This window comes from Ictidomys tridecemlineatus, chromosome 9 (assembly GCF_052094955.1).
Source record: "Ictidomys tridecemlineatus isolate mIctTri1 chromosome 9, mIctTri1.hap1, whole genome shotgun sequence".
In the NCBI taxonomy this organism is placed as follows: Eukaryota; Metazoa; Chordata; class Mammalia; order Rodentia; family Sciuridae; genus Ictidomys; species Ictidomys tridecemlineatus.
In genome coordinates this window covers 75,269,327-75,294,739 of record NC_135485.1, presented here as the reverse complement: position 1 = coordinate 75,294,739, position 25,413 = coordinate 75,269,327, and positions in this window count along the sequence as shown.

Genomic DNA, 25,413 nt, shown 5'->3' with positions numbered 1-25,413 from the left:
TTAGGGGCTTTTTCTCTAATGTAGCTCCTTAGATTATAGTTTCAGTTGCTGCTCTTATGGCTGCTTAGCTGCTACTCCGAACTCAGTCCATTGTTCTGGAACTGAATCCTAAGGTCTCCAGATCCTGACCATCTAGGCCAGCTTCACCTGAGTCAACCTTTACTCATTGACCCTCAAACCATGGTTCTAAGGGAAAATTTTTTTCTGTAGGTTGTTTTCACATGACTGTTATTTTTGACAGCCTTAATAACCAGTTTCTGCACTAATGATCAGTCAGCTTTAAAGCTGATCCAAACTGACCATTAAGTAACACTGACCATAGAAATAATACATTGGACATTTTTCTCTGTGTAATTTTGGTCATAAGTGCAAGGTGATAGGATGGCAGGAATATTGGACAGGGAATAAAAAAATAGAGACTAAAAAATGGAAAATAAACTTTTGAGAGATAATTTGCCATAAGTAACTTGCATTTCTGCATGTCTTAAAATCAAAGGCACTGATTGCTCTTTGTTCCAGACTACATTTTCAAGAACGTTTGCATAGCCTCGGAAGATAGAGATAGTGTTTTCTTCAAAGTAGAAGGTAGCTTTGTTTACTGACTATTATAAAATGTTCCTTTCCCTGAGTTCAGGATTTCAAGAGACATGTGTGTTACTAAATCCACTGTGTGTTATGTCATATGGCCCCCTTCACATCACCTTGTGGGAATTTGGGCTCAGGGAATGGTACAAAAATTTTGATTACCTGATTACAGGTATTGCCTGTGATAGGTGAAATAATAAAATGAGTAATAAGCTGAGATTTGTCTCTAACACAGGAGACTTCTTTTACCAACACTCTAAACTGAATGTTTATGTTCTCTCAAATTGCACATGTTGAAGCCCTCATCCTCAATTTGATATCTGATGGTGGAGTTTTTGGGAGATAATTTTTAAGATGAGTTCATGGCAGAAAGGCAAAGAGAAGGTGAGAAAAAGAAATGGACCTCATAAGCCTAATGCTTTTTATAATCAACATTAATTCACTCAGGATAGAGCCCGAAAGCTCATATGCGAGACAACGCAAGAAAGTTTAGATGTAAAAGGATGTAAGGTATCCATCTATAAATCAGGAAGAGACTCCCCACTAGGAACCAAACCAGCTGGCACCTTGATCTTAGACTTCCAACTTCTAGAGCTGTGAAAAATAAACTTCTGCTGTTTTTAGTTATTTGGTCCATAGTATTTTTGTTACAGTATCCTGAACTGACTAAGACACAGTATCAGTGAGACTGCAGCAGGCTAACTTGTTAGGTTGCAAGTAAGGAAAAATATTAAATTCTTACTTCTGCTTAATTTAAATATAAACTCCTTTAGATAATGGCTGGTACAGAAGCCATGCAAGTGGGAAGCACTATCTTGCAAGAGATTCTGTTGGTTCTTTCTAAGGTTTTACTGGTTCCACTCTGACAAATTTTTAAAATATAAAATATTTGTACTTAAATTGTATAATTTGGAGATTATTTCACCATTGAGATTTTTAAAATTAGGTTTACACATTGTAGCATTTCCAGTTGTTGTGGTTTAGATGAGGTGTACCCAAAAAGCTCATGTGTGAGATAATATAAGAAAGCTTAGATGTAAAAGGATTGGGTTATGAGAATATTATTGGTGCATTAATCCTCTAATAGGGATAAACTACATGGTAATTGTAGGCAGGAAGGGCAGGGGTGTGCCTTGAGGGTATATATTTTGTCCATGATATGGGAAGCATCTTCCCTTCTCTACTTCCTGGTTTTATGTTCTGAGCTGCTTTACTCCAAAATGCTCTTCTGCCATGGTGTTCTGCCTCACCTGGAGCCCAGAGCAATGGAACTGTCTTTGGGCTGGGTCTGAAACTGTAAGAAATTGATACTGAGAATGAGGTCATTCCTGTGACTAATTGACCATGTGGTTCAGAAGCTTTTTGATCTTTTTGGAATTTGGGATTTTTTAAAGTGTAGAGATGAAATCTGGAAAATTTATAGCTTGTTGTAAGTAGAGCTTATTGAGTGAATCTGGTGGGAGGTCAGAAGACAGAATGTTCATAGGGTTATGAACAGTAATGACTGGGCTCATGAGATTTCAGAGAAGAAGGAGAACACTATTGGAAATTGGACTAAAAAGCCTTCATGTTATGTACCAGCTAAGAAGTTGTCTATATTTTCCATGTCCTGAGACTTTCTATGAGGCTGAATTTAAAGGAGATGTACTTCTTAAACTGATGAAGAAAATTCCTAGGCAGCATAACATTCAGGTAGAAGATGGATATTGCTGGCACCTTTTAGCCAAGTTCATTGTGATAATCAGCAGCAGAAAGCAAAACAGAAAGATTTTAAAAACTTGCAGCATGCTCAGGAAAGTGTAAAACTGGGGTAAGGAAGTTGTGGTTAAAGACCTTATAGTGGGCTGGGGATATGGCTCAAGTGGTAGCACGCTCGCCTGGCATGCATGCAGCCGGGTTCGATCCTCAGCACCACATACAAACAACAATGTGGTGTCCTCCGCAAAAAAATGAAAAATAAATATTGAAAAAAATTCTCTCTTCTCTCTCTCTCTCTTAAAAAAAAGACCTTATAGTCACTAAAGAAATGCTAAATACTTTACCCAGAGATAATAGAAAAGATGTCTTGAGGGCATCTTAGGAATTGGCAAGACCACACCCATCTCAGGCTCAAGGGTAGAAAAGTAAAACTTCTTTTGAGAAGAGAACAGGAGAACAACATGCATACACAGTTTACCATGCTCAGCCACCCAGGTACTCAGAGGCTGCTGCAGCCATGAGCCCTGGAGTCTTGGCTATTGCTTAAGATGGTGACAAACCTTGTGGTGCTGGTTCTGCAGTAATAAAGAATTCTTGAGTAAGAGAGTCACAGAGGCTTCCTAAGATTTCAAAGGAAGGCCTTGGAGGCCAGTCAAAACATAATATCTTTGGAGTGCCTTCAGGCAGTCTCTGAAAGGGCAATGCATGGAGATGTGAGAAGGAAGAAGCTGCATGTAGACCTCCAAGGTTAAGGAATAACAGTGCCATAGAATGTCTGCTAAGGAAATATACAAGACTTGAGCAAAAACAAGCCAACAGAGAGACCAGGTAGGTAGCAACCAGAAAAGCCATAGGGCAGAGTGACGTAAGCCACTTAGAAAGAACATCAAGATGCAATGTGCCCCAAATGCTGGATATGACACTATAAAACTTGTTTGACCAGTTGGATTTAGATCTTGCCTTGGTTTCATCCCTGCTTTCTATGTCCGTACTTCTTCATTTTGGAATGGAAATATTTATTCTGTGCCTTTATATATTGGATATATGTAACCTGCTTTTGATTTTTATAGGGGCTTTTATAAGGCTTTTAGTCTCAGAGAATATTTTGGACTTGTGATTTTGGGAAATTTTGTAACTGTTGAGACTATGTGTACTCTTGAAACTGGACTGGTTTTTGTTGTTGTTGTTGTTTTTGTTGTTTGTTTGTTTTGCATTGTGGGATGAACATGAGATTTGGGAAGCTGGGGCAGAATGTTATGGTTGAGATAATATGTCCCCCAAAAGCTCATATGTGAGACAATGCAAAAAAGCTTAGATGTAAGAGGACTGGATTATTAGCCTTAATCTAATTAGTGCATTAATCCTCTGATAAGGGTTAACTGAATGAAAACTGTAGGCAGGTAGGGTATGGCTGGAGATGGTGGGTCACTGAGGGTGTGTCTTTGGGGTATATATTTTGTCCATAGTGAAGGTTGTCTCTCCTTCTCCACTTCCTTGTGCCATGTCCTGAACTACTTTCCTCATGCTTTTCTGCCAAGGCGTTTTGCCTCAGCTGGAACCCAGAGCAATGGAGCTGCCTGTCTATGAACTGAGACCTCTGAAGCTGTGTGTGCCAAATATACCTTTTCTTCTCTAAAAACGTTCTGTTCAGATCCTTTGGTTGCACCTGCAAAAATAGATGACTGAAAAACTAGTCAGTATACCGAGAAGTCTCATCCTGTGATGCACACAAACACACACAGAGACACACACACAGACACACACACACACACACATACACATCCATGTGTATACATAGACATATGAGCATATACATGTGCTACACAGACACATGCAAACGTAGTCTATCATGCCAGATTATGTTTTGGGATTAATTACCCAAGGAAACAAAAATCTTCTATTTTTAAGTAGCCTCAAAGAGTAGCAGCAGATGTGACATTTCTCCCAGCAAAATGTTCTTAGCTGTGAGAATTCCTAATAAGAAGGACAAGCTGTAAGTGTCATTTATGCAAAGAATGTTCAGTCCTACTTGATCCAGAGCATTTAGTTCTTAAAGTACTACCACCCTTTGATTCTTCTGACACACTACTTTAAAAGCACTTGCAACAAAAAGTCATGCTCTCTTCTCTAAGAACATGTTTACAAGCATAGGCTTTCTGAATTTTGAACAATCAGATTCAGCAAAGATTTGGCTTGATGTTGAGTTAATGGATTGTCTGGATGTGACAAGGACTGGCAACCTCACTTCAGCTTTTTGGACAAGCCCATTTCCTCAGTGTCACCCTCAAGTAAAGACATCAGCCAAGAGATTAAGACTGCTTTAGGCCAAACCCCAATTGTCCCCAAACCTAAAACAAAAAAGAGGATTCAGAAATTTATGATTCACTCTCTGTGTAGCTTTGCATACTTCCTATATTCTTTTTTTATAATATTATCATAAAATGTTCCATCTTTGAAGAAAAATATCCTAGTAATGTTATACATGGGAAAGCCTGTGGTAGCATCACTATATACCTGTGGCCAAAGGGAGGAAGAGTTGGAAGATATGAGTATACAAAGGAAGAAAATAAACCTAATATTCTCAAGATTTGACTGTGGTTGAAATAAAAATAGCACATTCCTCTTTATAGTGTCTAGAGAGGTCTTAATCTAGAAGTCAGTGTAATGTAACAAAAACAATATAGGTTCTGCTTGTGGAGCTCGGCAAAGCAAGCTCCCAATCATGTCTTTATATTTATGGTCATCCCTGGTATTTTTGCTCCCTTAATTTAGGTTTTCAATATGCTCTACCTACCCCATATAATATTCTCCTCACATCCTGTCTCACACATCCAAAGGGTTCTTTATACCAGGCCCCTGCTGACAATTTTTGACGCGCCTCTTTTTAGATGAAGTATCCCAAATACATATATTTGCTTTTACAGAAATGAATAGACTTAGATTTTCATCAATGCATTAAGTATTTCCATATCCTAACTTAATTCTTTAAGTTAACTGGATGATAAATGTGATTATCTTAATTTACTCTCAAATCCAATGGCTGAGAGCTACTGCAAATGGGAGCCCCTATCTAGATACCAAGTAAGTCTGCTAAATTGCTTATGAGAAAGTGCTATGAGTTGGGAAAAGCTATTTTTCAAGAATTAGGGTAACTCAACTCCAGAAAGGCTAGAATTTACCTGGAGTTTGGAGAGTACTGCTGAGCCCTCTCCCCCACCACATATACACATTCCCCATCTCCCCTGCCAATTTAGAGGAGCTATATGAATACCAGATAGCCTCACAGGTGTCCCTGGAGTTTGAGAAGCCTAAAGATCAGTTCGAGATGTTGAAGCTATATCAGCCTGAGATAGTAGATGAGTGGAGAAGGAGAGAAAGAGAGAAAGAGGGGGCCTGTGAATGTCCTGCATTTTCCTTTAAGAAGATGAAAGAGAATATACATGTCGTCCAGATGGGAGGGAGCTGGCCAAATGTATTCAAAGTGCCTGAACCCAAAAAGGGTGAACTAAATTTGTCAGAGGAGGGATTTCTGGGAAACCAAAGGGCTAAGGAAGGGGTAGAGTTGAGACACGGAGTGAAGGAGGAAAAGTAGGTGTCCCCCATGTCCCTCTTCCGGGGTAGGAATGCAAACGTGGGCTTTGAGAGGATGCATCCTCAGGAAAATCTCACACTTCACAACAGTGAGAGTTTTTATAAACAATTTTTTCTTTAATCTTCGTCCTATTTATCTTTTAAATTTTGAGATACTGGGGGTTAGGACGTCATCAAATGAATATTGGTGGAATGCTAGTCAACCTGCAACACAATAGTTGCTAAGCATATTAATATTCATGCAACAAAATGGCAAGTGAACAGAATCAAGAAACAAAAAATCTATATATACTAAGACTGAAGTTTAAAAACAAACATTTGGAGGTAGGAGGAAATATATAATGCCATCACAATCTTCTTTATCATCATTTGTATTTTACAGTAAGCACTTGGTCCATCATGATTATTTAAAATGCAACAATGGCATAATTGTATCTAAAAATAAATAAGTTGCTTATTAATATTGTGTGGTCCTGAAGAGCTGTATTAGTGGTTTATGTGAATGGGAAAGAGCTACTTCTTGGGCCAGGATTCATATTCCCTGCTCTGCATCCCCAGCCCCTTTGTTTGATCCCATGTTCTTCTTCACATCATATTTTCTTAGCTCTTCAAAAAATTGCAACATGCTGCTGTGTGGTCTTAGTGTATTATCTAATGAGATTCTGGAGGTAAGTTTCAAACAATCAAATAGATACATCTTGAAATTTTAAAAAGCCTTTTCTTGGTAGTCTCCAAAGTGGGTGCCTACATGCCAGGTGTTGTGCAAGACAATATGAAGATTTCTCTACTTTTAATTCAGTAACTGGTAACTAATGTATGGTTGGCACTCTTAGGCTCACTCACTTTATAGGTCAGGTATGCATGAGTTTTTAAGTATTCTCTGGAAAGAGTGAGGTAGTCGCAGGACAGATAAGAGGACAATGGGGCCTATATTAGTTCCCCAGATCTGTCATAACAAATGACTACAAAATTGGTGGCTTACAGCAACAGAAATTTATGTGTTTACAGTTCTGGAAGGTATAAATTCCAAACTAGGGTGTTAGCAGGAGCATACTACTTCTGAAAACTCAAAGGAAGAATCCTCTCTTGCCTCACTCAAATTTTTGATGACTACTGTCAATTCTGTGTATTCCTTTCCTTATAGTCACAATACTTCAATCCCCAGGGCCTTCTTCCCTGTTTATGTCTCTCTTCCTCTCCTATGTCTCTGTCTCTTTCTCTCTCTACCTGCCTTCTTGTCTTTTATAAGTAAGTCATTAGTTTTAAGTCTCACTTTATACAAGCTGATTTCATCTTGACACCCTCATCTTAATTACATTTACAAAGATCCATATTCCAAATGAGGCCAGATTCTGAGGCTAGAAGTACACATACATGTCTTTTGGAGGGCTGTTATTCAACCTACAACAAAGTAGTGTCTTGCTTTAAGAATGCACATGCATAAATTAAGTGGATTAACAGGTCAGACCCTATAATCTAATTTTACCAAATTCATCTTCATGAAATAGACAAATGGATCAATTTTTTTCAGGTAAAATTAGCAACAGATTGTACATAAGAATCATGCAAGCCAAAGAGTATAATGAGGAAATGGAAAATCTAATACTTCTTCCATCCTTAGTGTGAGCACATTATCCACTATAGAAAATTGTGCTAATGATATAATCATACTCAACAAGTAGAATCAATCTTTCAAATTATCAAGAAAGCTATATGAAATACAGCCTTATATTTATCACCATTAATAATAAATCTTACATAGAGTGTGCCTTGAGATATTTTTAAATTTTAGTCTGAAGTTATCACAATTAATAAGATATATGGAAGCTAAGTCTGAGAAAAGAATACACAGCTTTATAATTTTTCAGGCATGTTAAAAAATTACTTTAATTTTACAAGAGAAACTAAATTTCATGACAGACTTAAAATTCCCTTTTGAAGGTGAAATAACTACTTATGGAAGATGTAATGTATAGCATATACAGATGAAATTTTGAAGAAATTGTTACTGGGACAATAATATACAAAGGGTCAGAAACTTTTCCATAAAGTTGGATGAAAGTACAGATATTTCTAACATCATTTAACATATATACTTGTTACATTATATTTTAAAGATAAAATACATCAAAACTAATTTTTTGTTCACCACAGACTTAAGAATGTAAAGATATATTTTTTATAATAAAGGAGTTTTATAATTTTTAAGTGGTTTTAATGAAACAAGTATTTTGACTGAAATTTTAAAAAAAGAATTTTGAGGAAAAAGCATATACATAGTGCTACACTTGTAATCCATTCACTTCTTCATCATGAATATGCTGATCCTGGTGAAATCAAAGTTAGAAGTATACAAAATGTTGCTGGAATCCAAGCACGGTAGCACATGCCTATAATCCCAGGGATTGGGAGACTGAGGCACAAGGATTGCAAGTTCAAAGCCAACCTCAGGAATTCACAGGGTCCCTAAGTAATTTAGTGAGACCCTGTCTCTAAATATGTTTTTAAAGTGGGGTTGGGATGTGGCTTAGTGTTTAAGCACCCCTGGGTTCAATTCCTGGTATTAAAAAAAATGTTTCTGGAACTCACTGATACAATTCACTTTTAAAAAATCTTTAAAACAATAGAACTCTTACAATACCTCAGTAATGATGTGGGGAATAAGCAAGAAAAAAATTTTTGCATAACCCAGAATAATATCAAATTTTCAATCAAGATCTTAAAAGAACTGTTGAAATAAAAATTAGTGGTGCATGTCTCTTACAAGAAGACACATTTTTCCCAACGTGTTGACTTCCCAACATGATCCTTGGAACATAAAATATAATCTCAAAAATTAACAATAACTATTTAAATTCTGTCCACTCAGTCCAATCTGTATCCTGCAGTTCTAGCACTGTGACAACCAGTGACATATGCCTGAAGTCACCTGCACTCACCCCACAGACACAGGAAAAGTCTTCTCTGTACCCCACAGACTAATGATGATAATGAAGTACTATTGAAAGTCAACTATCAAATAAAAGTCCAGAAATTGAAGACTTTACATGTGAGTTCTACAAAATGTTTTTAAAAGAATTAATTCTGCCAGGTACGGTGGCTCATGCTTTTAGTGGATCAATACATGAGGCAGGATGATTGCAAGTTCAAAGTCAGAAAGGTAGCCTCAGCAAAAGGAGGCACTAAGCAACTCAGTGATACCTATCTCTAAATAAAATACAAGATAGGGCTGGGGATGTGGCTCAATTGTCAAGTACCCCTGAGTTCAATCCCCAATACCAAAAAAAAAAAAAAGAAAAGAAAGAAAACTAATTCTAATTTTTCTTAAACTATTCTAAAATTTTTTTAAAAAGAAGAAATTCTTCCAAATATTAAGAGACCAAAATTATCCTGATAGCAAAACCATAAAAAAAAACAAGAAAACAACACAAAACTATATAATCAATATCCCTAAGAAATACAAACATTGTCAACAAAGTACTAATAAACCAAAGCCAACACTCCATCAAAAAGACAATACACCATTATCTAGAGTGCATTATTCTAGTGATGTAAAGATGGATTAACACTTGTCATAACGAAGTCCAAAACCCACATGGTCATCTCAATTGATGAAGGAAAAGCATTCAATAAGGTTCACATCCTTTCATATCTAACTGGTCTTTCTAAGACTTCCATTATAATATTGAATAAAAAAAGAAAAAGAAACAAAGGATATCCAAATTGGAAAAGTGGAAGTCAAATTACCCATGTTTTCCAATGACATGACTTTATACACAGAAAAACCTAAATACTCCATCTAAAAGTTGTTATAACTAATAGAAATTCATAATTACAATGAACTTCCTAAAAAAATTTCAAGAAAATAATCCTGTCCACAATAACTATAAAAAATAAATTACGAATGAATTTAAGAAAGTAAAAAAATCTCTATAATGAAAATTATAAAACATTGCTGAAGGAAATTAAGTAGGATATAAAAAATAGAATGATACCCCATGTTCATGGTCCAGAAGAACTAATATTATTAAAATAATCACAGTATCTGAAGTTATCTATAGATTCAATGAAATTCCCATTAAAATACAATGGTGCGCTTCACTTTAATTAAAAAATGATCCTAAGATACATATGGAACCACATGGACTCAGAATAGCCTTAAAAATCCAAAACACATAGCTGGAGGCATAACAATACAGATTTCAAAACTCACCGCAAAGCTATAATGACAACCAACCAACCAACCAAAAAAACATAGTAGTGGAATATACACCAACATACCCACTAATAAAAAAAGTTAGAGAAACCAGAAATGTATGTACATGTAACTTACTAACAATTGTTTACAAAAGTACCAAGAACACACACTGGAATAAGGACATCATCTTTAATAAATGTTGCTGGCAAAACTGGATGTACATATTCAGAAGAATGAAACTAGTTCCCTACTTACTACCACACACAAATGCCAACTTAAAATATCAAAGATCTAAATCTAAGACCACAAACCATGAAATTACTACAAGAAAACATAGGGTAAAAAACAATTTCTTGTTGTAGGCAAAGATTTTTTGAAGAGAATCTCAAAAGCAAAGGCCACAAAAGTGAAGATAGACCAAAGGGATTATATCAAACTAAGAAATTTCTGCCCAGCAAAGGAAATAATCAACAAAAATGGAGAGACAACTTACAGAAAGGGAAAATGTATTTGCAAACTGCTCATGCAACAACAGACTCGTGTCCACAATACACGAAGAATTCAAAAGAGTTAACACCCAAAAAGTAAAAATAGCAATAATCCAATTAAAAGTGAGCTAAAGATAAGAATAGACATTTCTCAAGACAAACAAGTGGCCAACAAGTACATGAAAAGATTCTCAATATCACTAATCATCTCACTCCAGTTAGAAAAAATAATCAAAAAGACCAAAAATAATAAAAGCTGTTAAGTATGTAGAGAAGCACTTTTATGCAATGGTTGTAAGAATGTAGTTAGTACAAACACTGTGGCAGAGGTATGGAGATTCCCTAAAAAACTAAAAATAGAACTATCATATGTTCCAGGAATCCTGCTACTGGTTTTATATCCAGAGGATACTATATTATTGTACCAAAGAGATACCTGTACTCTGCTAACTGAATCACTGTCCACAAAAGCTAAGATAGGGAATCAATCAATCAAGGTGTCCATCGACTAATGAGTGTTAAGGAAAAATGTGCTATGTATACATACAACAGAATATTATTTAGCCACAAAAAGAATGAAATCCTGTCACTTGTATTAACATGGATGAAGCTGGAGGTCATTATATGAAGTGAAATAAGCCAGACATGAAAAACAAATATCACATATTCTCACTCATTTGTCAGAATGAAAAAATTGATCTCATAGAAGAATGAAATTGAATAGTAGTTACTAGAGACTGACAATGGCAGTCAGAGGAGAGACTCATGAAATTATGTAAGGGACACAAAGACACAGTAAGATGGGAGAAATCAGTTCTCGATTCCTGTAGCACAGTTGGACAACTATTGGTTTCAAAAATCTATGATTTATTTAAACTAACTAAAAAAGAGGAACATGAAAATTCCCAACACATAGAAATGACATAGTGTTTGAAGAAAGTGTTTCTTACTCTGAATTGATCATTACACACTGTGTACATGTACTGAGTTAACATACTTGTAACCCATAAAGAGGTATAAATATTATGCCTTGAATTTTAAAACATGGTTCACATGGTAAAAAAAAAAATCTGTCGGTTCTACTTTAGGGTGAAGTTTTAATAATGCATGATAAAGAAGCTACATTTTTAAGTGATCAGAAGACAGTTGCTTAAAATGACTGTTTTTGAATTTTTCTATATCTGTATGTGTTATAAAAAGCAATTTAAATATGATTTGAGACATTTGTGAAAGCTCTCATGTGTGCACACTAGAACTTGCAGATCATTCCTCAAAACTGCCAAGGACATCGAAACAAGACAAGTCTGCATACAGTCAGTCTGTATCAAGTCTAAGCAAATATAAGGATTCAGTTTCCTGTTCTGTAAGAGAAAAGGGACATTAGGGAAGAAACAAGGAAACCTGAAAGAAGATTGTGCTGCAGTTAATAATGATGTATTGACGGTAATTTGTTTGTTGTGACATATGTGCCCTGGTAGTACAAGGTGTTAGCAATAGGATGGATCGGGTATGGGCTAAGTGAGAACTCTCCATACTCTCTTTGCAACATTTCTGTAAATCCAAATCTATTCTAAAACAAAAAGATTTTTAAAAGTACCTCATAAAAAGAATTTTCCAACCTGTTTATCAATCTTGCAAATGGTTACAGTAGGTTTTAGGTTTGTATAATAAATATGTTAAATGCAGCATATTCTAAATTAATTGAAAGAAAACCTAATTGTGAATATCAGGAAACTTACTAATCAAACTTTAATAAAACTCATTTGCACGATTAGTACTGGTATCAAAATGAGAGTTACAATTTGGGAAGTACAACCAAAACTTTATCCCTTGCTTTTGCATCTGGTTTTCTTTGTGAGGTGTCTCTTTAGCATATGACAGAAAATAAAAACAAGTAATCAGATAAACTGAGCCAGATTTCAGATCTCTGCATGAAAAACTGTAAGCAAGTAGTTTAAAAATAATTGGATACTCAATCATATTACTTATGCTGAATTATTATTATACCAGTAAAAGAAAAGGGTTCTCCATATCTTTCCATTTAATCAATCACAAATAAAAAGTAGTTTAATTATATTTTATTTTCTTCAAATGCATTTTCCTTTCTAACACACCCTTCCTTCATTTCTGTGTATATGTTTTAGAATAAATATATGTTACTTGAGTTTGTGACTCATGCTCAAAATATTTCACATACATGTTATGCAATCACAAGATTTGGAGTTCACAGATATATCTTGTTGACAGTTAGTTGATGACATCTCACTTTGCTATACTAGCATCTACATTACTGGCCTGGTGTTCATCTCTCATCCTTACCTGGATCCTTGTTCACTTTGAACTCCTTCAACAATGTGTGAATGCACGTGAATACACACACACACACACACACACACACACACAAAGGCAGAAATTTTCTTTGAATGCAGATTACATATTTGCTTGTAATTATCAATATTTTAATACAAACTAAAATGACTTAATTCTAAAAACAGCAAATCACAAGTGGAAAGTCAAATTTGCTAAAAAAAAATACTCTCTTGAGAACATAATATAAATAGTTACATCCTATAAGAAAAGAAGCCACATGAGTTTTCAACCAAACAGATATTTTGGAAAGCAAAAGTGAGTTACATTAATTATGTCTGGAGCACAGGTATAAACTGGAATTGTCTCAGATAAACTTCTTTATGAGCTAATATAGCATCCTAGTCATATGAAAAAGCTCCAAGCCCAGCTCTGCCATGATTCAAATTCAAGTTCAATGCTTGAGTATTTGCATAGCCTTGCCCTACTAGTTACTCTTCTGTGCTTCAATCCTATGAAATGAGAATAATAATAATGTCTACCTTATATTTATTTTATAAGGATTTTATGAATTACTGCAGATACAGAGCATAGACTGATGGCTCTCCCAGTGAAGACTCAATATATATTCTCTAACTAGCTACACAGATATTCTCCCACCTTCCTCTAGCACACCAAGTACCCCAACCTCATAAATTCCACTACAGAGGTGTTGCACTCTGCATAGTTTGATGTGTGTATGTGTCTATTTTCCCACAAGAGACTGAAGCCACAGGATTGGATGAATGCATGCCTTGTCTCTTGTAGCTGGTAACCATCCCAATGTCTGCTATACAATAAGTTCTTTTTTATAATAGTCTTTGTATCTTGAATAATGGAAAGCATCCCCTGATAATTCCATAAGGTCCTTAAAGAACTTTCGTACATAACTTAATTTAGGCCTTCATAGGTACTTTGAAAAATACTCAATAAATATTTCGTAGAATTTAAATAGTAGGATCATATCTCATTTATTCACATTCAATTACTTACTGACCACATTTTAGATATTACAGATAGGGCAAAAAAGAAAAGAAATCTGTCTTTCTAGAATTCATATTCTAATAGGATAGACAGATAATTTTTAAAGAACTCTAAGTATAAATTGGAATACAGAAGTAAACAAATAAAAGGGGGGGAAATTACTTATTGGTAGGGTGATTATATATCCAAGTTTTCCCAATATAATTCACATTTATACCTGTTATTTCTTCTTAATTATTTTAGTTCTTTTTTCATTCTCAAAAGTGTCCCAAGTACGGAAGTGTTATGGTCAGTCTAACTGTAGTCAATGCAATGACTTGACTTTTACTCTGAAATGAGAAGAGATTTTTGTTACTCTACTGAAAACAGAACAGGAAACCTGGATAGGAGGCTATGATAATGACCCTTTAGAGAGGCAATGATGGCTTCAATTTCCATGGTAAGATTGGAATTGGTAGGAAATAGTCAATTATTTGTTCATGTCAAATAAATATGTTGAAGGTTGAGCTACCAGAGTTTTCTGATGGATCAGATTGATGTGCAGAGGGAAAGAAAGAAAGAAATCAAGATTGGTTAAAATGATTTTGATTGGGAAATATGGGCAGAATTGTCATTTAACTGAAATGGCAAAGACTAAGACTAAGGTTGAGATGAGTTTAGAACACACTACATCATCAATGCCTAAAGAAGTACAAATGATGATGTATAATAAGAACTGAAGACACAAGTATTGAGTCCATATGTGGTTTCTAAGGTTAAGTTATAAATCTGACAGCAACAAGCAGAAAGAACAATGAACTTACAGAGAGAGAGGGAGAGCATAGACAGAATAAAAAGCCCATTACTGCTTCCTAAAGTATTCCAACATGGAGAAGTCCAAGAGATGGAGAAGAAACCACAAAACTACTAAGAAGAGGTGTTCAGATATATTAAATAAAATTCAGGTATTGGCAGTGTCCTTAATTTCAAGTTGAGAAATTCTTTCCATGCTGCCAACAGGTCAAGGAAAATTACAACTGAGAGCTGTGCTATTGGCTTTAACAACATACAGATCATTGAGACATTCATGAGAACAGTGGGTTCAGGAGAAACTAGAAAGAGAGAAATTAGTGACAAAAAGCACAGTCAACACTTCCAAAAATGACAAAAGTTAATAGAAAGTATATGAGGGGGAACGGTGTCATCAGGAAATTTTGTATTTTTATTTTTTAGTTGTTTATTGAGTATTTTGTAATATTGGAAAATCACATATTTTCACACCAGTGATAATGATCCAGTAAAGAATAGAAGCTCGAAATGTAGTATTGAGGAAAGAGTTTCAGGGACAATAACATTTTTAAAACTTTGGTCAAATGCAACAGTTACTAACTTTTTAGTTTCTGAATCCCTTTATACTCTTAAAAAATATTGATGGAAAAATGTTTTATTTAGATTAAATCTTTTTATATTTACTGTATTAGAAATTGCTCCTAAAATACTTAATTTAATTAAAACAATGCATACATTAAATGTTAACATAACCAATTTTTATTTAAAAAACTATGTTTTCCAAGAGAAAAATATTAGCGGAAAGCATACCATTTTTTCACATTTTTGCACATGTCTATTAAAGACATGCTAGATGCTATTATCTGCGTTCAGTGATAGCACATGTCATGTAACTTCTGGAAAACAGTGAACTTGTGAGAGAATGAGAATGACAAAGGCAAATAACTCTCAGTAGTATTGTGAAAGTGGTTTTTACCCCATGAACTCTCTGAAAGTGTCTGGGTCCCAGGATATATTGGACCACACCTGGAGAAGAGCTGGTTAGAGAATGAGCAGTGGCATGAATGTCTAAACCAAAATGTAGGATGAACTCATTGGAGGAAAGAAATTGAAGAAACAGAGTCCAGAGTATTCAAGCTCCCTACTGGTTAACTGTGTTAGAATGGTGGTGTGCCATGACCCTGAAATCTTCAGGGAACAAAAAGGAATAAAGAAAAATAGGTAGGCAGTGAATAACAGGCATAGTAAGTGATTGAATCCTCCTTTGGAAGAAAATTTGAACCAAAGCATTGAGAAATGGTTAGCTTAATAAAAAAATCATGAAAACTAGAGTTTCAATTCAACTCTTCACGGAGCATTAAATATGATAATGACAAAAGAGTTTTAGGGATTGAAATGCTTTTTGACTCTCTCCTTGGTGTGATTGCTACTCATTTATATTTAATGGATAGTAATTAATTGCAATTACTTTATTGCCAGCCAACCTGGATGATGCTAGCTAGCCCTGGTTTTCTTTTTCTTTTTCTTTTTTTATTTTTTTGACACTCTATAAATCCCCTTCTGTGGTACAACAGACCAATAAAATAGGCATTACAATCCTTTAAGAAACAGTCAATAATTTATAAAACCTAGACAGTGATTGACATGTCTGTTTTCATTCTTTGCCAGCTATTAGTAGTAAAGGTCAAAAAAGAACTATAAGTCAACTGAAAATTCAAACAGGCTTACAGCTTTCTCTTTCAGACAAATGAGACCCCATGCTCCCAGGAATGTGCAGATCAGAAATCAAAGAGACATCTTTGGCTGAACTACAGAGATAGGGAATTGGGAATTTCAAGTAGACTCGAATGCCATACTTAGGAAGGTTTTAAAGTAATTCATATCTAAATCCCAAGCCTAAATTTAAAAGCAATTATCCTTGTTCAGTTTTGGCATTTCTAAAAAGATCTTTGGACAGAAGCAGGAGGAATGGGAGACCAGGACAACAGAAGAGAGTCCAGGGACCTCTAGCTTTCACTGGTAAAAAAAAACGTTATTTAACAGAAGAGGAATGATTTGTCAAGACGACATTCCCATTCCCAGAGTAATTAATTTTCATTCTTGTCATTGAGCATGAAGAATTAGAAAGTACATGAAGCAGAGAATTATAAATGTTTTGGGGTGAAAAATAAGAAGTATTTGACAGTATTGGCATTATTTAACACTCACTGACCACCAGAAATGGGCAGGGCACCATCCAGAACAATGCAATAATATTCTACAAAGTCCTGTCAACCACTGTGGTGAGCAAGAGCCCTTATGTTTCATCAGTAATACTAACTGTCATTCTGGATTAAGTAGCAATTTAAATTCTGGTGATTTGGCGGGGAATGCTTTGTTACACTATTTCAATAACTACTCCATTGCCATAAAGCAAACTCAGCAATTGCTTGATTTATTATGTACCTATTAAGAATATCTTCAGTTTGATTCATGATACCAGCATTCTGTGTTCTAAAACAAGAGCTCCAGTCAAAATTTACAAATTTGCAAGCCAGTTTACTGCCTCCTCTCTTCAATCCTACCCTGCTCAAACTGCAGTGTTTTGATGAGGTGTTAAAAATGCATTTCTTTAATCAAAAGAAGTGGAAGGAAAAATATGCATAAGTGTTTGCAGGTCAAGAAATCTAAGACTATCTACCCCCGTTAAATTCTAACTATTTACAAACTCATATGTTACCCGTAGATGTGCCATGCAATTTTGCCTTTTCTTTTCTTTTTTCTTTTTCTTTCTTTCTTTTTTTTTTTGCAAACTCAAGAATAATCATATAAAGTTTGTGTGTTCCTAGTTTCTCTGCAACCAAATTTATCAAATGTATGAATGGTAATGTATAATTTAGAAAACTTACTACAAGGAAAGGGAACACTATAAGTAAGGGAAATACTTTATTTAAACATAACCATAACCAGGATGCACAATCTTAATTGAGGCGGGGATGGAATAATAATGGTATGTGCTTAACATTGCTTTCTAGAATTCCAAAGAAACCTAGAAAAGTCCAAATATGTCATTTCTGTGTAATCAAGTGTGAGATGGGGAATTTTCTTTCACCTTTGACACTTCCTCAGAACTAACATATTTCAACCAAAACATAGCTTTATGACACCCTGATTCAGTCTAGACAGGAAGGCCCCTTTTGAACAGTGATTCAAGAAATGCAGACTAGAAGCCTTTCAATCATTGTGTTCTTCTCCATCCATAATATATTCATTTTTGATGTATAATTCTAATAATATTTTCTAATCTCTTGAATTCTTAAGATGAAGATTTGCAGGCTAAAGATTCACTACAAGAATATAACATGGTGGTTTCATAAGGGTTCAACAACTGAAAGCAATTTACATTGAGAGCCATTAACATAACTTAAGCATTTCTTTGGTAGAGCTCTGACTATGGAAACATTTGCATGTATGCATAGATTTTTTTTCCACAATATTTAATACCATTTAATGTGTAGTTGGATCAAATGACTGTTAATCATTGTGCATGAAATACTCAAAGTCAGTTTGAGTTATTTCATTTATATCAAGTTCAAAATAACATAGATTTAGTTCAGACTCTGATCATAGTTAAATGATGGCATTTTACATGGTGTTGATAATTCACAAACTAGTCCCCAAATTTAACTTTGTTTCCGGGGTGGAGAAATATACTATGTCAACATGGACCAAAAATAAAAAATAAAAACTGATTTTGAGGAAAGTAATAGAATGAAAGATAACCAGCAAAGACAATCACATATCACATTTAAATAACTTACCCTACATTTAAGCAAGTGAATAAAATGGATTGCTTGCTATAGCAGTTAGGCAAAGAAATAAAAACAATCTAACCATTGTCAGCTCACAAGAAAATAGGCCACAGAAATAACGTAGCCTTTCAAAATTTTTTCAAAACATATTCAAATATATTATTTCATTTCATTTTCACTATCATCAAATAAAATCAGTATAACAGGTACTTTTATCACACTTGATAGAAGAAATTCAGAAAAAGATTTGTCTGGAGCCATAGCTCTGATATGAGAGATTAGAGTCAGGTCAATTTCTGACTCTTTCAAGGTCACGAGTGATGTGCTCAATATTCTAGGGCAGAATTTCTCAACCTCTCAACCTTAGCACAGTTGACATTTGGGGCAATATGAGTCTTTGTCTTGTGAGCTGTCCTTTGCATTATAGGGTGTTTAGCAACATCTCTGTCTTTGTTAGAATAAGGGAAGATGGGAATATCACCTTCCTCCCAGTTGTAACCACTAAATGTGTCAAATGTCCTTTGAGGAATAACATTCCCTCCAGTTGACAATTACTGAACTAGGGATAATTTCAAAGAAGTCACATGATTCCTATGCTCTCAGTAGCCAGGGACACTAACTGTTTGGGATACTTTTGCCATCTATGTTATAAGACAGGATCTGCAAAAGATTGCCAAAATGCAAAATTTCTGGAACGTCAATATTTCCTTTATCCTTTTCTCTCATACAAGGAACAAGGAACTAAACATCTTTTACTATGTGGTTGTCAGCATCCAAACAGTCCCCACATCAATGACACGGGTGAGAGGGATCACCTTAAATCTGAGAGTGTTGAGCTTCTGGTCTAGCAGGCAGAGAGCAAAAATTAAGGACTTCTAAATATGACTATAGAGGCTGTATCCTGCCCAAGGGTTTCTAGCTGGTGCTGCAGATGAGGACTGAAGTACAACCCATGCTGCAAAGAGAAGGTGTGACACCTGGTGTTTTAGTCAGCTTTTCCACTACTATGACCAAAAGACCCAAGAAGGACAATTTTAGATGAGGAAAAGTTTATTTGGTGCTTACAGTTTTAGAGATCTCATTCCATAGACAGCTGATTCCATTCCTTATGACACCAGAGAGCCAGCACATCATGGAAGAAGGGTATGACAGAGAAAAACAGCTCAGGATATCATATCAGGTAGCAGAGAGATCACTTCACTCATAGAGAAGAAAATATGTACCCCAAAGTCACACCTGCCTACAGTTAACACAAAGCTGAACCCTATCATAGGATTAATGCACTTAATAGGTTTAGGCCTTTATAACATAATCATTTCACCTCAGTGTTTTGTTGCACTGTCTCACACAAGATCTTTGATGTTACACCTAATAACTAAAACATAACATCTGGCACAGTGATACTTCCCTTAAGATGCAACAATTTCTCCAATTTGCTTAAAGTCACCATTTGGGCTAATAGAACTTCTGGGACATAGTCAAAGGATGAGGAAAGAGAAAGAGGGAGCCAACAGTACCTCACTCTGGCATGGATAGCACTATGCATCCAATGATTTCTTTGTCAAAGTCAACTCCAGGTACAGCTACCCTATGTATGGGTTATCTGCTGGTCATTAGTATTCCTGCAGCAAGACCATATTGGGTGAATTGATAGGGTCAAAGGAAGCTGAACTCCAGTTCCTTGATTTAATTTGCTTCCATATGTGTCTCTTTTCACTATATTGCAAACTTTTTAAGGAAAGGATAATTAGGTATTCATTTTAGCATGCACAGGTCCTAACTCTTATTCTAACCCATAATCAGTATTTAATTGATGATTATTGAAAATTAAGAGAAAGGATTGCTTAGGTTTTTTATTAAATGAGGAAAAGTGCTGAAAAAGAAAATTCATATGTTCACGGGATTCTGACTTTCTTCAGTTCTTTATCCAGCCTAAACCCTCTGATTTTATCATTTCTCAGCCTCTCAATAGCAGATCTCCTTTCAGTATTTTTTCCCTTACAAAATCTCTACTCTGGACAAATCTAAGAATTTAATTTCTTCACTTCTTATCCATGTTATTAAGCACTAGTCACACCATAATTCTATGATAACAAGTGACATATGATCTCAGCCTCTGGAAGCAGGGTTCTTCTTCCAGTGGCAGCCAAAATAGGTATTTTATTAACTCACTGCATTCCAACTCTAGTCTAGTGGTCTAGTCTTCTAGATTTACTGGATTCTGTTGCCTGAATTGCTTTTGCACCTCATCTTTATCTAGTCTTCTTGACCTTGGCAATGAGAAGCTTTGCTCCAAATACTCCATCCCAGTTAAGTGTCTTGCCTCTGTGTTCACATGACTGTGAATACATTTATCATAACACTTTCTTTGCTGTTCTGTAATCAGTGATTTACATTTTTGACATATCACAGAACGTAAAACTCACAAAGACAATGATCTGGTACTGATAATGCCTACCACAATGTCTGGCACATATGTACTCAATAAAAATTATAAAAGAATGGAAGGATAAAACAAAGAAATGGTGGAAGAAAGGGAGGGAAGAAAAGAAGAAAATAAAGAATTATAAAAGAAGCTGGAAAATTTCTCAGAAGACATGCTTGGGCATATTTTTCAAGCCTGTCCCAAACACTATCCCCTTCCTTTCAAGTGTCTGCCAATCCTCCTTTCTATACATGGTCTTCCTGTCACATCACCATTGCTTTAGTCCCAGTTTCTCCTCTGATGTGCTCCAAAGAGCTACTTGCTGAAAGATGTTTATATGGATTAAATATACAAAATCATGAAACCTAGAAGCCTCATCTCTCTTTCTAGCGTGCATGTGTATGACTACAGCAACAGACACCATTTTCATTTGACTCTTAGCTTGCCTATTCCTGTCTTTCTCTACCAATCTGTTACTAATTATCTGGGACTGAGCAAGAGGTTAATTCAGGTGTCATTTCATTGCTATACCTAAAATAATCTCTCACATTTGTCCCCAACTAAAGTAAATTCCAAAACTTGAATAACTTAACTCTTTTCTGTCAGTGGAGACTCAACACAGCTAGAGATATTAAGATACGATTCTCACTATCTAATCACCAAGAGTGTCAGTATAGTGTCTGTGGAGGTAACAACTTTCAGACTCTAATGTATCAATGGAGGTAACAACTTTCACACAGTCTTCCAAGACCCACTCACAGATAGAACTTCTGATAAATAGGTCATGAGCTCTTTCCGCAAGCTAGACCATAATTGTTTTCAAGGAAGTTCCCTGCTCTCATGCCTTGGATCTATTAAAAACCTGGGAAGAGATTTAGGTTAGAAAACACTTTTATAAAGGTCTCCTTGGTGAAGAGGTACTTTAAAATTTCATGTCAGAATAAAGGTAAAGGTTAAAAGCCTTCAAAATGCTGTAGCTACAACTCTCCACAGAGTATGCAGCAGTTGTTGCCTTATTTATGTGAAGCAGACACACAAACAAGTTCATTTTGACTCAAACTTAGCATGTACTCTGCATTTCCCTTTAGAAAAAATTATTAATAGAAACAACATAGTCTAGTGACAAGATAATTACTTTTGTGGTTGTTCCATCAATAGTTGTCTTTCCGTGGAAAATTTAGCTTTAATCACAAATTAAACTTCTGTTTGTTATGCTATTACTCATAACTCTTTATTTCCTCCAAGTTGAACTTGAGATGATGACAGACAGTCGACTGAAGATGTCCTGTAAATAATTAAAATGAAAACTTAGAACATAGTTAAAAGGTCACAACCAGAGAAATGGACTTGGAAGTCATTCATAGCAATGATAATTGAGCAAAAGCATTGATTACAGAGAATTAGAAAGCAACATCTTGAAAAACATTCTCCATTGATAGATAAAAATTTAATGAAAATCTAGAAAAACAGAAATTCACCATAAGGAGGAATTTTGGAAATGGGGCAGTACTCTGTCATTGAGACCCTTCTTTTTCCTCATATCCTCAGTGACTGGCATAGTAAGTTTCTGTAAATATTATATATTCACACATGTGTGTGAAGAGGGTGGGGTACCTTCTCTATAAATATTTGACAACTGAATGAGCAACAGAATGTTAAATACCATATTTCAGCTGAAGCACATTCCAACTTTATGAGCTAACAATAACAATTATGTTAAAGATTATAATATTCAAATGCAACAAAAGTTTACTACTTCCTCATGTAAAATCCAAGATGTATATTTCTGATTAATTTTTCTCTGCTAATTTTTGATTCATCTCATAGTCCTGCCACAATACCTGACTTCCAAAATGGTAGAACCCCTGCTTGTGCTCATTAGCTTCAAACTACCAAAATGGTAATGCAGAATTATTCTTCTTGGTGTGCTATTGGTGAGACCCAGTATCTTGTACCTACATAAATGCAAGAGGAGCTGGAAACAGAGACAATGGCTGGGCATTTCTGTCAGACAACTGCAGTTTAAGGAAGAGCTTAACTTTCTTGGGTAGATAATTAACTCTGAAATGAATTGGGATTTTTTTTATTGTGTTTGTAATCACGATTAAAATAATCACATTGGTTTAAGTGTTTTCAGAAGAAATGAAAGAACAGATAACACAGATTCAAATGAAGAATAAAATAAGAACACATTCTGGGACAAGCCATACAAGTTAAATGGTATGTCATTAAACATTTCCTTCGTTTGCTCTTGTATAGGTAGTGAAATAAAACTTTCTCCATTTCTTGATGCTGATACTACCAACAAAAATGAAATAAACTGCTCGAATTTTAGAGTAGAATTAACACTTTCAGTTCATTATGGCTATTAAACTACTAAAAGTGGTTATTTTCTCTTGCAATTGGACTGGAATGTTTACCCTGGGGCAAGGGGAATAATTATCAGCCTATAATTAAACATTTGGTGTTCATGCAGATATAGTTGTGGAAAGTACAGTACTACAGCAGAAAGAGCTTTTTTTAAAAAAAAGAGAAATCTAATACTAAAATTTATTTCATGCAAGGAAATGTAACTTTTTTGTTTAAATTTAGCTATAACAATCATCAGAGGTTGCTTGTCATTATAAAAATAAGTCTAATATTTATATATTGATAAATTTATAAATTATACATATATGAACATACATATCTATATGTACAAATATAGGTATAAATTTCTCAAAATAAGGGAAAAAATCCCTAGGCACTGTGTCCTTAAAACAATGGGTAGCTGCTGCCCGAACATGTGTGATAGTCTTTAAAAATTAAGTAAAAGGGGCTGGGGCTATAGCTCAGTGGCGGAGCGCTTGCCTAGCATGTGTGAGACTCTAGGTTCTGATTCTTAGCACCATATAAAAATAAACAAATAAAATAAAGGAATTCTGTCCATCCATAACTACAAAAGAATTTTTTTAATTAAGTAAAAGGACTTCATTTGGATTCTTGAAGCTCAGGATTATAGGCTTTTGCTACATAAAAAGGTCATAGATTCCCTGGCTGTTAGTCACATCCAGTAACATGTCAAGGTCTGTCTGACATACTACAATTGCTACACACAGGTTGATATGTAATGGAGTAAGTGAATCACCAGCAATATAAAAGCTGACAGAATTCTGCATAAATGTTAGGCATCTTAACTAATTATCCAATAATGACATTATCTGAATCTCCCAATTAATTAGTTATAAAACCCTTTCTAGCATTCACTTCCCCTAGGTAAACTTCCTAAAACTTCCTAAACTTCCTTTAGTTACATTACTAACTAACTATGTAGTTAGTAATGGCATATCTTTATTATTTACAAAAGTGTAATCTAAAATATTATCTAATTTACTCACATCACACTTTCTAGCTCACAATGGCCCATGTTACTAGTCAATATTTTAAATCTTAACACTTAAAGAATACCTTTCTTGCTCTGTACTAAGAACAGAGAAGAGCTGTTGACTTTGGAATTTGCCTGGTCTTCTCTAGACCACTGCAATATGTGGTTTAAAATACAATTGGATCTTTTTATTTATTTGTCTTAGTATACTATAGGGTAATAATTTCCTGACTTTGGGATTTCATGAACAACCAAAATATTTGCCACCATAAATGTGGGAGACCAAATTTTTTTCTCATTGTATTGTAAACTACTAGAACACTTGTTAGACCAGCACTTTGAAACCAGAGACTGATACCAAAACACAATCAACCCATGCCTGGGATAAATTTGGAAAAAGTTCCAGGAATTAGGTTTTAGCCTTACTGATAACCAAGAACAAAACTCTAAAACTTTGTGTAAGCCCAGAAACCAAAAAAAGTCTATCTCCCAGAACCATTGATCGCAAAAACATTAACAAGCAAATTACCAATTCTTAGTGGTTCTTGAAACATTAAACCTTCTTTCCAGCCCTTCCATTCTAGGAAGCCCAAGAGACATACTGATAAAAAAGGAAAGTGGGATTTTAGTGAGCACCTAGTAACAGAAGCAGATATTATGGGACATTTGGAAGTCACATGCTGAGATTTTTTTCAAAGATATTCAAGCACTGACTCCCTCTTTCTACCCAGTTAAGATAGCTAATTCTGAGTTTTGTTTATGAACCAGGAGAATCTGGTATGCTTAAACAATTCCTTAAGCAAATCACAAGCACAATTTATAATTATAGTGAGATGTGAGCATAAAGTAGAAAAGAGCAAGGAAGTTTCAAAACATCAGCATCTTTCCTAACATAAGCAAGATGTTAATTGTTCAGGAATGCTACAAACATTAATGGATGAATGGATAAAAAAATGTGGCATATATACACAATGGAATTTTACTCAGGCAATAAAAGAGAATAAAATCATGGCATTTGCAGGTAAATGGATAGTGTTGGAGAAGATAATGCAAGTGAAGTTAGTCAGTCCCAAAAAACAAATGTGGAATGTTTTCTCTGATATAAGGAGGCTGATTCCTAGTCGGGTAGGGAGGGGGAGTATGGGAGGAATTCTAGATAGGGAAGAGGGGTAGGA